Consider the following 10068-nt stretch of genomic DNA (forward strand, 5'->3'; position numbering starts at 1 on the left):
TTGTATTGAATCAATAAAAAATAAAAAATAAAAAAGGTTACCATCAAGTCCATAATTCTGAAGGTAATAAAACCTAAAATTTCCCAACACAAGGTTAGAATCAAGTCCGAAAGGTTCTCAAAGGGAATGAAACAAGAATCACGATCTCATCGGGAACAAATACATGGCAATCAGCTATGCACAGATTAAGAAAAAGGAATAGATTACTTAGCTATGCTACATTTAAATTGTTAAATCATGGAGGTTTTCAAGGTACGATAGCTGTCGTACATCAATCATCCTGATTTTACAAAAACGGCAAGAGTGGTTGTGATTCTCCTGGACTCAACACTCTACTCACCTTGCGTACAAGGCTCTTTGACTTGTTTCTTTTAAGTGTATGAAACTAGAACTTAAAAATACTTTTATAAACCTTTGTTACTGCTCGACAGGTCAAAGAAACTCTGGTGTTACCCCTGCAAATGACAGTGTCATCACTATCACATGCTTTCACGGGACCTGATGAGTGCTGAACTATTCCATGACTTTGAACATTTGTTACATTTACAGCCTGGAAAAAAGTGAGTAAAAACGCTGGATTCTCATTTTGAGGAAAGTGATACCGAAGATAACTCCTACACACTCGGAATGCTATTCATGTCTTACCTAGTTACATCGCTGCACCTCAGAATCTTTTATACCATGCAAGTAGTCTGGAACAACAAGAAACAGCACAAATGCTAACTTAGTAACATGTGCAACAACTACTAAGACATCTTTACAAGTGCCCATATTTGATCAATAGGGGTGAACAATGAATTCCAGAGAGTTATTGGGGGATGGATTTTGAAAAATAAAGATGTGTGAGTTTATTGACAAGTTCTGGTGCATTTTAATAACTAGTATTGGAGGTTTGGCAAATTAAACTATCAGAAGATTGGAGGGAACGCGGAACCCTTTATTTCACTAGAAACGGAAGTTAAAATTTCAAGGACAATGTTGGCATTATCTTCGAGGTATTGTCAGATTAGTTATTGAAAATTTGGGCAGTATGTTAAACTGTAACCTGTGGTGTTCTGTTGGAACTACACATAACAGAGTTTTACCTGAGTACACCATATCTTTGAATATCAACAAACTGCGAGGCATTAATATGATAGAAAAAGGATGGCAGCTATCTAGCCGTTCACTTGAATTCATCACAGCGGCCTCCTGGTCAGAAATTTTGTCATCAACACTCTTTCCATGTGTACCAACATGGCTGCCCATAAATTAGGATGTGTGGAGTGAAATCCATAACTACAGGAGATCCAAGAGAAAGAATTGCCACTACAGGATAATAAGCTGGTCCATCTTGATGCAGCTGCAGTGGAGGCGCTCTTGTCAGAAAACTAATGTATTGTAAATCAAAGTCGAGGCTATTATAGTGTTTATTTGCTATGAATTAAAAATTAAAATTATCCAAAGTTATGCAATATGGACCTCCTAGTTATGGAACCAGAACTAACATGAAAACACGTTGACTTTATAAATAGACAGACAGCTGGATGTCAAAGTGTTCAAACTTTGTGAGGAATTAAGTGTTACAAAACTAAAGAGGATAATACGGGGAAACACATATTTTGAGATAAAATCAGAAAATGGGTGAAAAGGAGGAACAGAAGGAAGAAAAAAGAAGCAAATGAAATGAGCAACGCAGCTTCCACAAGTTCAGAACAAACCATTATTCCTTGGTTAGGAAGGTATTCATTGATAAGCACGTGATTAATTGATGATGGAAATAACCCTGATTTTTCATTTATTCTCTCCGTAATTCTAGTTAACCAAGGAGGCACTGCAAATAAGAAAGGAAAAGTGATATAATAAGTTTCCACTAATATGTATATAACAAAGTTTTTCACTAATAACTCGGAAGATTTCAGAATATAAATATGCCAACATAAACAGCACCTTTTTTAAAAGATAGTTTGGAATGGAAATGGGCAAAGATGCCATATTGAACAAGTTTTTGCATCATTCAAGTTTTTTAATACTTTATGCGTGTCTGATGGTTTTTCTTGTGAAGGCAGAGGGACTGTTTCATTCTAAACCAAGCAGCAAAGCATACAAGGTCCTGGTAACAACCCGACCTCTCTGTTTGAGTGTTGCATGATTTGGGACTTCCTATAGGTTAATATGATGTTTTTAGACTAGTTGGTATGTTCTGGCTGGGACCCCGAGGCTCAGGGTATTTCGGCACCATTTGGGGAAAATTAGAATTGCAAATTTTTTCTGGTGCCGGTGCTTTCTTCGCAACCGCACAGCACCAGTTGCGATCGCGAAACACAGAGAAAATGTTCAACTCGATTGCTAGGCACATTGCTAAGGGAAAAGTCAAGTCAACGCCGATCAAGTCTTCTCTGTGTGACGAGGTGATGATCATGGATCGCAAACCTGGACAGCAACTGCATCGCAAACGCGGGCCTGAGGTTTGTGAACACGAAAGAGAACGGGATATAAAAAGCTAATTTTGAATTTCAGTAGTCATTTTTACACTAGTTTGGGGTTTTGGAGCTCATGCATAGGATCCGAATTGATGGAGTTTTGGACTAAGATTCAAGGCATGAGCTCCTTACGCTAAATCCAATAATATACTTGATTTATACGCGATTTGAACTGCTAAATCATGAATTCTAAGAGGCTAAAATTAGGTGTTTTAGACCTAGACCTAGGAATGGAAAATTGATGATTTGGCCTATCAATTGATATTAAAATAGAATTTTGATTATAGAATAGGATTCCATAGCTAATGGGTAACACATTCATGTAATTTATTTTGGATTTTGAACGGCTGACTTGAGGGGGCGATTTTGAATTGACCAATGGTTGACTTTGAACCCGGGTGTCCAAAAATTATGGTATTAGTTTCCCTAGGCTAATTTGGACCTGTTGTTCATGATTTTGAATAGACTGAGGGCAACAAAGATCATTTCAGAAGACTTCGGACATTCAAGTAAAAGGGAAGTCTGCCATTTTCGAGGCAAGTGAGACTTTAACTCTTAGTTTGCTTGCTTTTCAATAAAAGAGTGACTTAGAATTTAACAATTACTTTGCATGTTTTTCAACAAAAGAGTAGCTTATGTGCTATTTACCTGCAATCTACACTATCTAATTTGTTTGTGGGACAAGCATGAACTAGGTTAGCCACATTTTAATACAAAGCATAGACCGCGAGGGTCCCAGCATATGTATATATATGATATTGATATCCTCAGCAGTTAATCATTTTCTTGTGATACCTGTTTTGCTTATTAGCATGCATTATCACACATCCATTAGCATACACAGCCTGGGCATGATGATGTTATAAGGCCAGTTAGTAGTTTGAGACAATACCGGGTAAGACGTGTGGCTGATGCACTGCGCCAGACGGGTCAGACAGGCACCAATGCACCGAAGATGGGTAGGTCATGTGGTTGATGCTGTTACACCTCGGAAATTTCTCCGTGCTTGTGTGAGGGGTAGAATTATGGAAGACTTGAATATATGGTGTTTCGCTAGGGCGGGAATGGCTAAAGATGAATTTCTGGAAATAAGAAAGTTGCAGGAAATTTTCTGTCCAGTGGTCGTATATGGCACTATACGGCCCGTAAAGTGATTTACGGACCGTATAGTGCAATCGTCCTCCAGTTGCCAAAATTCCAGCTTTCTGTTAAGTGTGAAATGGTTAAATACGATTTGGAGGACGGTCCGTATACTAGTTTACGGACCGTAAACCTCGGTCGTAAAATGCCATGTTCTCCGGCCAACTTTTCGTCTTTTTGAAATGGTTAAATACGTCCACGAAGGACTCGATCGTAAACCACGATACGGTCCGTAAACTGCAATTTACGGCACTGTTCATCCCGACAGTTTTCATTAAAGACCAGATTTTGACTTATTAAAAGGGAATTGGGCTTCTTTTCACTTCATTTTTCCACCAACGATTCCAAGAGACTTCTAGAACTCTCCAAAATATTCCTCCACAAGAACTCAAGAGAATCAAAGGAAAAACAAAGAATCAACCCCATCAATTCATGAAACCAAGTATAAGAACACAACAAAGGTCATCTAAGTGAAGAAATCCCAAGAAGGAAGAACTAGGGTTTTGGCTAAGCGAAGTATTTCAATTTAAAGATTTTCCAACCACCATCCAAGGTAAGTTCTTATGATTATTCTACATTGTTTGAAGTATTGGGAAGTTAGACACTTGAAATATAAGGGAACATAGAAATGGGTCATTGTGGGTGAATAGTGACACAAGTGAATAGTAGTTGACTTGAATTAGGAATATTGAAGGGGTTGTGATTATAATATGCTATAAATGATGTTTATATCACGAAACGAGTATGAAACGCACGAAAACGCAAGCGAGGAGCTAGAAGTAGAAATAAAGGGGGAATTGGAGAAAATGGTGGTTTTTGATAAATGTACGTAAACGACGACTTTTGGTTGCGACGTTGTGAATAATGTTGTGGAGCATCAGAGTGGATATAGAACACGGGAAAAGGCAAGTATAGACAACGAAAATAATTTCAACTCTTCTAGAACTAGTGACGCGTTCTTGTCATTAGCTTACTAAGTATAATACGAATTCTCTTATAAGGTAACGACGCGACATTTAAGAAGAGCAAGCGAGCGATAACCCAGCTAAGCGACCAAGGTATGCGAGACTAGTCTCTTTCTTTCCATGGCATGAATTTTGTAGAGCATGATTTCCCTTCTTCGTGGACTCCTTAAATCCCGAAAAAGCTTATGACAGCGATTTGCTACACAAGGTAATGAAAGTTGAGTACGCAAAGACCGTACGGTCATGATATGAAGTTATTCATTGCACACACTCACCCTATACTAATCCCACCGAAAGGAGGCGGAATGCTTATAAACGTTCATAAAGGAATCGAGAGTTCACGACCTCGCGTCACCCCGACGAAGTATAGATGTCCTAAAGGTTTTCATATACATGTATTACGATAAGTATACCATAATGAGCATATGATGTCAAACGATAAAAGTATGATGCATTCTTGAGATGATTAATAGTAATGTGTAATGATTGATTTTGTAAGGATGATATATGCAAGCGCCTAGTTGGCCGGTGCACACCATCGCGCTAAGTGACTTATATATACCGCGCCTAGTTGTCGGTAATATCACGTAAGTGCCTAAGACCATATACGCCGCGACAAGGCATGGGCGGACACCGCTAAGTGGGCGGCGTGAGAAAGACCGGACGCGGGCAAATGTTATTGATGATCCTGTACTGCACTGATATGGACGGGCGGACATATTACGTATGTGAGATTATGACGCAGTATGAGTAAGACGAGCGTCGTTAGTTCTTTCAAACTGCGGTTCAGATATTTCGCATATGATGTTCACCTATACAAATTGTGCTGCTTCATCTTGTTTATGTCTTCTATACTGGTGACATTATTCGTACCGACGCTCCGTTTCTTGAATGACGTGTTCGTATACAGTAGACGGAGCCGAGCTTGGACCTGATTCGTAGTTAAAACCGACAATTGATTAAGCACCCCATTGTTCGGAGGTGCTTATGACTAATTCTTTTGTTGTATATATATATATTTTGAGTGTAATAGTTTTGTTCCGATACGTACGTAGGGTCAATAGAGCTCCTAGACACGCAGTGTGGGTCGATGGTCTCACGATAGCATTATTATGTATATATGCATATATGTTTTAGATGCGGAAGAGCAAAGTACGTAAGTATTTATGTTCCATATAGAAAATATGTATTCCTACAATCGTATAAGATTTGCGAAAGGATGGGTAACGATCGGGAGGGATAGTAGAGTGAGCGGTGTCGTGGTTAGCCTCGGGTACCGTCATGCCCCTACCGGGTCGTGACGGATGCACCGCACGCACGAATGGGTGAGAGCCAACCTATGCTCCATAGAAGTAATAGCAGCCTTTGCATTTCAGCAGCATAGTAGCATCATGATTATCCTATGTGATTATGTTCATGACTTCTATGATAATTGCATAACTATGCTCATTTTTTACCTATTATGCCTTTGTTGATAGTACAGTGCTACATTTTATCTAAAGTCTTGTCCCAAGGGTAAGTTAAGCTAAGAGACCGGGTCTATGAACTTGTTGGGTCTTTCGACTCACTCTTGCTATTTGGCGCAGGAATCGAAGAGGGCGATGCAGTAGAGGATCCCTGAGTTTTAGACACTTCTAGACATGTTCAGAGCTGAGGTGAGCCGTCACTACACCGTGGACGCCTTATTCAGCCACATCTTTTATTATTTAGTATGGACTTTACTTTCGAGCTACATCTCATACTTTGTACTCGAATAGTAGTAGCTCCATGACTTAGTCACTTTTCTTTGGGTAATATGTGTTTATTGTACTTCTTTTCGCATTTACGTTATGTTAGACTACTGTAGTATCTCTTCTTGCATATTTATTTCACTATAATGAGCCTATTTCGTTAGAGGGTTCACCTAACAAGGGTAGTGTCTTGTTAGGTGCCCTATCACGTCTAAGTCTCCGGTTTGAGTCATGACAAACTTGATATCTGAGCCTAGGTTTTCCAATTCCTTGGAGTCACGAGCAAACAGTATATGTAGTCTTATGTATAGATATTTAGGCTACCATATCTATAGATAGGAGGTTACACAGGCATTTTAGGAAAAGTTTTAGGAGGTTACACAGGCATTTTAGGAAAAGTTTCCTTTCTTTAGGATTCTTATCGTGTTATAGCGTCAATTAAGGAAATAAACCTTCTCTTATTTCTTGTACAGATAGTTAGGATACGTTCGTCCGCATCTGCGGGGTGAGGAGGTGCACCAGCAACTCGTGGTACAGTAGGGGGTAGATCCAGGTCACAAGGACGGGCTCCAACACAGTCAGCCATCAGGGCTACAGGTAGAACCCCATCCAATAGACAGGCACCGCCTGAGTTTCCAGCAGAGGGGGCATGTCCAGTACACACTGGCAGCAGTCCCAGTTGAAAGGGTCTCAGTTGCAGTACGACTAGAGTTATTGGTGAGGATGATGATATCAGTGCTACAACAACATACCACTGAGGATGACATCAGTGTTAGAGACTATTATTCCGCATATAGATAGGATAGTGCCTCCAGCTACTTCATAGACACAGGATACAGTGGTTCAGCTACTCATACCCCAGTGTAGCAGATTGCACTTGGCTTACAGACCCCACCACCAGCACTTGTGTTAGCTACTTAGCTCCACAGCCAGTAGCAGCGCTCAGCAAATAGTTCATGCAGTTGGGGTAGTTCGGGTTACGAGTTCGAGAGCTAGCTTTACAAACGAGCTCTTTCCTGAGTTTTGGACCACCAAATTTGATGCTTCTCCAACTTTTGTAGGTCCATACATGCATGGAGAATAATCAGAGGTTTATGGTCCTCTTTCAAAATAAATACCAGTATTTTTTAAAAGATAACTAGCTTGGATAGGGTCCTTTAACGATCATGTTTCCAGATATCTTTAGTTTAAGTCAGCAACAAGATCCAACAGTAAATCCAGCTCGTAGGGTTGACACTAGGATTTTGTAAGACTACGGCATAGGATTGGGAAATAAAAGAGTTGATGAGTTTATCTCTGTCCTGGAGCAATTCAAATCTTTGAAGAGGACAGGCAGGTAGGGCTGCACAGGAAAGAAGTAGACACAGTCAAATCATCTTATCATGATCTGATCCATACTAGTCAACAAGCTATATTGCGGCCCTGAAAACATATAATGGAAAGTTAAAATTCCATACAAGGTACTCCCTCTGTCCTGATTATGTGAAACTCTTTTCTTTTTAATCATTACCATATAGTATGATACCTTTCTATATTTAGTAACTATTTAACCTTAAACTTCACATTTTATAGCCACACAAATATCTTTGACTTATTTTAGACCACAAGATTCAAAAGTCTCCTTTCATTCTTAAACTTTGTGTCAAGTCAAACACCATCACATAAATTGGAATGGCGAGAGTAGCTTGTTTGTTTGGCTGGCAGCTAAGAAGCCTGCCTGACTCAAGAAAACTTAAAGAGAAGGGAAATTTAACTATGTTCAAAATGCTATCATTGTGGGAATGAGTCAGAAAGCAACAACCACTTGTTTATTCACTGTGTAATCACATACCAGCTTTGGCAAATTTTCTTAAACATGAAAGGCATTAGATGGACAATGCCAAGACTGACTAGTGAATTATTGTTACTACTTCTCACACTACTTTTCGTTATCTTCCCTCTTGCATTCAGATTGTCTCCTCCCTAATGTAATGCTCTCTTTGGTCAAGCCTTCAGAAATTTACATTCTCAAGATTTAATTTTTGATGCCTTTAGGGATTTACAAATTTCAACTATTTGTAGGATACAAAATGTACAGAAGTGTCATGTTGTACTCCTGTCTGCTATAGACATGTGGCCTTAATGCTTCATATATTATGAAATGTTAAACCTACTGAAGCATCACACTCCAAATAATTAGCATGTCATTCAAAAATTAAGTGAACATTTGTTTGAGAATTGTTTAAATACAGCAAATAGAAGTTAATGAAAAAAGTGGTTGTAGCAATATGAATAATTTCTTAGGTAAATACTTGGTTTCTTTAACTTTGATAAGCAAAACAACTAACACCAATAATTGAAGTCAGAAAAACATTTCACATTGTGTTTAACTGTTAATAGAGAAAATGGTTCAATGTGCACGTACAGTCTTGAGCTATAAGGCCTTTTTCGTGCACAACGCCTCCTGCCATGGGATACCAACACAAAGCAACAAAATAAATTATAGAAAAAAATTAAGTCAGAATTGTGTAAAATTCACCAAAAAAAGAATTCACCAAAAAAAGAGTTAATGGTCAAAAATGATCAACTATCACTTTTTTTTGCAAACTAATTAATGTCAGGTGTTCCCTTTTCCTACTTGATAGGGTATAGGTTTTCGGGTAGTAAAGTAACAACCGATGGTTGAGTGTGTGTTTTGATTTATACGGCTTCGACTTTAAAAAATCGTCAACAATAAGGTGCGTGTCGGATACTCCAAAAATAGTGTATTTTGGAGTAGTTCGAGCAACATAGGTTTTAATCCATAGATGGTATAATTCATGTAGAAAAAGGGAACAACTGAACCCGCAAAATAGCTCGAAGTTGGGAATGGGGCTTCTATAATAAAGGTCTCATGTTCGAAACCTATTTGTCTTTTGGGTCGAGCTCATAACACGGGCTTGGCTAGTGCGGTTATCTCTCGTATAGTTTGTGAGCTATTATATGAGGGGGGTTTATAATACGCGCACTCGAAAGGTATAGTGACCGCGTGGTTTCCTTGTCATTTAAAAAAAAAAAAAAAAAAAAAAAAGAGGGACAACTTATAATTGGGGTGCAAACTCGCGAAAAACACAGTTCAGGTGCGTTTTTTACGACGAACTCTTAAGAAAATGAGGAATAACTAGGGAATATTAAGAAATAACATACCCCAGTTCTGCAATCTCCTGTTTTTCAAAGATTTCCATTTAGAAATTGGCGCATCGTATATCTAGAACACAAAAAGAAATGGTATCTTGTAAATAAAGGAAGAAATAAGATCAAACAATAAAGAATTCCAAATAGAACTGAAGAAATGAAAAGGCAAAAGGAAAGAGTGATGGAGTAAAGAGAGGAAATTTACAGTATTCAGTAAGTGGTTGTGTTCTGAGTCAGTAATGAAGTCTGGAATGTAGAATACAGTTGGTACACACCCAACACTAAACTCGTTTAGACTTCCCATTTCCGTCTTTTCTGCAATGGAAGGAACTCGAATTTAGTGGAAGTACGTATGAGGAAGAATGAAGTAAAGGTGACTTTTTAGTTATGAAATTAGTGTAGTGACTTGGGAGACATTTCATCTCAAAACCCATTTAAATATGGGATTAAGATAATTGAGGTTAAGCATTTTTTAAAACTTTTTAATCTTTTATAAAATATAAAAAGATCTCAACAATTTAAAAAAACCCCCTAGCCCCCTTTTTCATTTTACCCCCCCCCCCAGCCTCCAAACCCCCTAAATTTTTTTTTTTTTAAAAAATTTTGATAATTTTTATT

At 38.5% G+C, this 10068-nt stretch overlaps 1 pseudogene; it reads right to left on the bottom strand.

Moving 5' to 3' along the window:
* LOC132032384 (alkylated DNA repair protein ALKBH6 homolog) lies at window positions 1-9794 on the bottom strand (annotated as a pseudogene).
* Window positions 9795-10068: the final 274 nt, after the last annotated feature.

Source organism: Lycium ferocissimum, chromosome 10 (assembly GCF_029784015.1).
Source record: "Lycium ferocissimum isolate CSIRO_LF1 chromosome 10, AGI_CSIRO_Lferr_CH_V1, whole genome shotgun sequence".
Classification (NCBI taxonomy): Eukaryota; Viridiplantae; Streptophyta; class Magnoliopsida; order Solanales; family Solanaceae; genus Lycium; species Lycium ferocissimum.